The following is a 5183-nucleotide window of genomic DNA, read 5'->3' on the forward strand; positions in this document are numbered from 1 at the left end:
CCTGGAATTCTTGTGCTCTCAGCCCAAGCTCTGGGTCTGCTTCTGCAGGATGACCAAACCATGCTAAGAAATAGTTGGAAACAACAATGCTGCCCCTAAATATTGTGTTTTAAAAACAATCAAAAAACAACAGATCAAAAGAATCCCCTAAACTCACGATCAACCAACCAAACCAGTAAATAGGACATTTAAGCCAGTGTAGCTGAGATTGCAACACGTTAAGTCACACACATTCAAAACTTGGTAACTATTTACTTGTACTCCTGGCTTTCCCCTTTCCCACAAAAGCATTTTATAAGATGCTCTTCCCTGCTTTTTGCAACTGAAATATGTTGTTTTTCTGATGTCTTGAAGGCCTTTTTAAGCTACTGGTTCTGAGTGAGACTTTTGTTGCTCAACTCTCTTCCTTCTGGTCCTCAGTTAGTCCTGATTCTGGTAAATAAAACCTTCTTCATTAGGTTTTCCACCTCAGTGTGTTTCTGAATTCTATGTAACCTGTGTCCATCTACTGCTGAAGGAGAATTTTGACTGTACCTGTTCCTTGAAGCAGCTGAAACATTTCTATAGCTTTGTGGTGAAATAGAGCAGGGCATGGATTTGTCTGAAAACTAAGTTACCAGAAAAAAAAAACCAAAACCCTATATATTTTTTAAAGTACGTTATTTTTAAAGTATGATTTGCTTTCAGAGGCCAAAGCCAGAAGGTTGTGTGCTGCTTCCAAATCACAGGGTTTCTTAGGATGTTACCCAAAGCTTGCAGTTATCAGCATTGAAGGCTAAATGACACTGCATTTTTTTGTGTGTTTTTGGCATAAGTGAACAGGAGTTTTGCTTATAGTACTTGGTTTTTTTTCCCAACTATCTTTGAAAGCCTTTCAGTCTATGTATACAGGCTAAAATTATTTGTTCATATAAATTACCAAAGGAGAAGCTAGTAAGACAAAGGCAGCTCGGATTGCTATTAATACATTTTGGCCATAGAAATGACTAAGTAGGAACATAATGATATGATTTGTAATATTGCAGATGATGAGAAAACACTCACAATGTTAGAACAGATTGATAAACAACTGAAATAATTAATGTTTTGTTCTGACTTCATACTTACTGACTTGTAGAGGATACATAGGTTTTGTAGAATGTATTTGCTTTTGGTCCTCTGAGGTTGTGGGGTTTTGGCTTTTTATTTTGGTTGGTGGGGGATGTTTTGGCCATTAGTGTTTCCAGTGGCAAATGGAAGTGGTGCTTTATATGTGCAATGCTTTTTTCTAAGCAGCATTAGTGGCAGTATTTTGAATTTAGGAAAGATTATTATTTAATCACTTTAAAGTGCTTTGTTGAACTCATTATGCATATGCTCTGTGCTGTGTACTTGACTGTTTTGATTTTGCTGTAAGAATGATCCTACCATATATCTGGAGAGGAGAATATAGAGAGTTCATTGGGGATTTAGTTTCTGCCTCTGAATTACGTGTTTAATTATGTACATTGGCTAGAGTCTTTCTGGAAAAAAACACACTTTACAGAAGTAGACCTTCCTGTCATTCATTTTGGTGGGTTCGATTCAAAAAAACTTGTTTGAGGATAAGATAAAGAATGTAGTACACTGACTAATCAGACCTTTGTTTAAAACTGGGTATGGAATTAGGAAATCTTACACTTGTTGCCCTTATTCACTTAGTGAGAAATTTTTCGCTCTTACTGTGTTTATTTAAAAGGTACGGCTCTCCTCAGCTTTATTGTTAAAGAGGCTGTGAGAAGCTGTAAGATGAAAAATTATTCTTTGAAGGCAAACCAGTGGTGATCAGCTGCTCTTTGTACCTTCAGTTTACTTGGCTGCGCATGGGAAAAGCGGCAGCGTATTTTGCGGACGGTTGACCACACTGCAGGTAAATCACACACAGTAGGAGCTGGAAGCCAAGCAAATGTTTTCAGGAGAGGAAAATAGCAGAATTTCCAAATATCAATCAAGATTGATTTTGTTTGTTTTACAAAGAAATAGTCTTCAATTCATTTAAGTTCAAATCAGTTGTAGGCTAGGAATAGTGCTTCCTTTGTAAATGTTTTATTCCCCCTATGAGCTCTTATAACAAAGTAACTCAAACAATAGTCTTGGCTGGACAAGACTTGCGGGCACTGCACCTCCCGAAGAGGTTTGGTGCGCTGAGCTGCATCACAGAAGTGTGGCCAGCAGGTCCAGAGAGGAGATTCTGCCCCTCTGCTCTGCTCTCCTGAGACCCCACCTGCAGTGCTGTGGCCAGCTCTGGGGTCCCCAGCATAAGAAGAACATGGACCTGCTGGAGATGATCCAGAAGAGGGTCAGGAAGATGATCGGGGCTTGGAGCACCTCTCCTCTGAAGACAGGCTGAGAGAGTTGGGGCTGTTTACTGTGTGCAGATCTGGGCTCCACAGTACAGGAAGGGTGTCGAGGTGCTGGAGAAGGTAGAGAGGAGGGCAACCAGAATGATTAGGGGACTAGAGGGTAAGTCTTATGAAGAGAGGCTGAGGGGAGACCTCATCGCTCTCTACAACTACCTGAAAGGCAGCTGCAGTGAGACGGGTGTCGGCCTCTTCTCTCTAGGGAATAGCGATAGGACAAGAGGGAACGGGTTCAAGTTGCACCAGGGGAAGCTTAGATTGGTTATTAGGAAAAACTTCATCACCAAAAAGATGATGAAGCATTGGAATGGATTGCCAAGGGAGGTGGTGGAGCCACCATCCGTGGACGTGTTTAAATTTTAAACGTCTGGATGTGGCACTTCAGGAGATGGTTTAGTGTTAGGGTGGTGCAGGGCTGTAGGCTGGACTTGGTGATCTTAAGGTCCTTTCCAGCCTTCATGTTTCTATGATTCTATGTTCAGCCTGGAGAAGAAAAGACTCTGGGGAGATGTTATAGCAGCCTTCCAGTGCCTGCAGGGGACTACGGGAAGGCTGGGAGGGACTCTTAATCAGGGAGTGTGGTGATAGGACAAGGGGTAATGGTTGTAAACTGAGGGAGAGTAGATTTACATGTAAGGAAGAAATTCTTTATTATGAGGGTGATGAGACACTGGAACAGGTTGCCCAGAGAAATTCCCTGAAAGTGGTCAAGGCTAGGATGCATTGGACTTAGAGCAACCTGGTTTAGTGGGATTTGGTATTCTTTTTGGTATTCTGAAAAATTCATCATTAACTAAGTCACTTTTAGTCCAAAGTAGTGACCCTGTGTTTGTATTTCATTCTGGTCTTGGGCTGAGAGCATATGTGGGGAGTTGCCATGGCTCAGCTGACGAGATGCTGTGTTTTGTTAAGCTGTGGCTGTGAGTTGTTAATGATGTTTTATTGAGACAACACTGTTGATTTAAGCTTCAAGTGCAGTTTGATGATAAAGCTGGGCCAGTCGCACTGAACGTCTGTTCTTTGCCCCATTGCAGAGTTGTCCTCTTGCTGTCTTTCTTGCACTAACCTAAAGCTTGAAGAACTGGTTCAGGAAGTGAAACTTCAAGAAAAACTGTTTTTGTTGAATCTCCTTGTAATAAATCCTCAGTCTCAAACGAAGCCCTTGTAGTTTAGGCTGAAGAACTCAGCAGAGGCATCGATCATCTGACATCCTTCTACTCCATTCTTGTAGTTGTTCATGGCTCTAAACTATGAGCATCTGTACCACTCCCAGTGAGTCCTGGAGATTGGCAGCGCAATATATAGCAGTTTAAAAAGTACAGGAAAATCCTGTCCTTTCGGGCTCTTGCGCAGCGTGGCGTATTCAGCAGGTGATTGCTGCTGAGCTCAGTGCACCAGAGAGGAGACAACCCACTCAGAGTATCCGAAATGATTTTCTCCATATCTGCGTAACTAGGATTCCTTGTGGAGCCTGGGGGTGTCTGTAGTGCCAGGTGATGGTGGGCCTGGGTGAACAACTGCTTGCTTACTGTGGGAATGGTTTGAAGAGTGAGGGGTGATAGCAAGGCTGATAATTGCATGAATATCAGGGGTTTTCAAGCTTTGTTTCTTTTAGCTGAGGCAGCCTAAATCCTGAACCAGTTCCCTGTGAGGTAACATTTTCTAAAACAGCTTCCAAGCTCTGCAGCGTGCCACTGTAAGAGAAGGGTGTGTGAATCTCGACTGATGCTGATGGGTGTTACCACACAGAGGATCCTGACTCCTTGGTAGGACTGATCCATCCTCATCACTTTTTATTGCTCCTTTGAATGTTCTTCAGGCTTTGTCAGCAATACCAAATCTTTTCATGACTTCCAAAATTTCAAGCTGTGATACCGAGACACACTAAACCATGATTTAACGCCGTCTTACCCAGGATGCTTGCAGCTACTCCGTAGAAAGTTTTAATGCTGGCAAGTAAGGCCAGAAGAATGTAGTTAGAGAGCTGGCAGTCAAAGTGCCAAGGTAGGACATTTGTAATGCTCAGGTGACAGAGAGTGCTTGATGGTACGTGAACGGCATGGAATGAGCCTGAGGGGCGTGTGGAGGAAGTACAAGAAAATTGGAAAAGTTGAGCGGGAGTCATATAATACATTAAAAATAGCTGGTTACAATTTTTTTAAATATACTCGCATGCTTCCTACTTGGGGAAGCTGTGGAAGGGGGAGGATGTGACTAGGGAGCAGAAATGGCAGTCTCTGTTACTAGTGGCTCTTCATCTTTTTCTTTTCAACTGTTACCGTTAGATTTTTAACTTCTGCATTAGTACACATTGCACATGCATCCTTTCTTTCCTTCCAGCCTCGATTTAGGGACAGAAGTGGGGTGGGCATATGACAGAAGCAGCCGCAACATTATGTTGCTTCTATTTCTGTTCTATCATTGCTGTTACTTTGGCAGCTGCATTTCTGATGGTCTGGTTTGACAGTTTATTCTAATAAAATATTCACAATTTAAATACAAAAGTTTCTATTAGTTGCATCACCTTTAGAGCAGTTTTCTTGGTAGGAGCTGGATGTTTGCAAGTTTTTTCAAATGCTTGACAGCATGTAGGTTTTGAGAGTCTCCAATTGGAGGTTTAACTGTTTCACATCAAGTTGTGCACAGGTGGATTAGGTGTGTGTACCAGATATGATAGAATGTATCCATTAATCAGGATTATAATCTGATTTTTGGTGGGAAGGGAGATAAATGACAACTTGCAGTTGATTGCAGTTTGTTGCTAAAACAACTAATAAACTTTTTTGATTTATGTAATAGGCTGGC

The sequence above is a fragment of the Apaloderma vittatum genome, unplaced genomic scaffold, assembly GCF_000703405.1.
Source record: "Apaloderma vittatum isolate BGI_N311 unplaced genomic scaffold, ASM70340v1 scaffold2255, whole genome shotgun sequence".
Taxonomy (NCBI): domain Eukaryota; kingdom Metazoa; phylum Chordata; class Aves; order Trogoniformes; family Trogonidae; genus Apaloderma; species Apaloderma vittatum.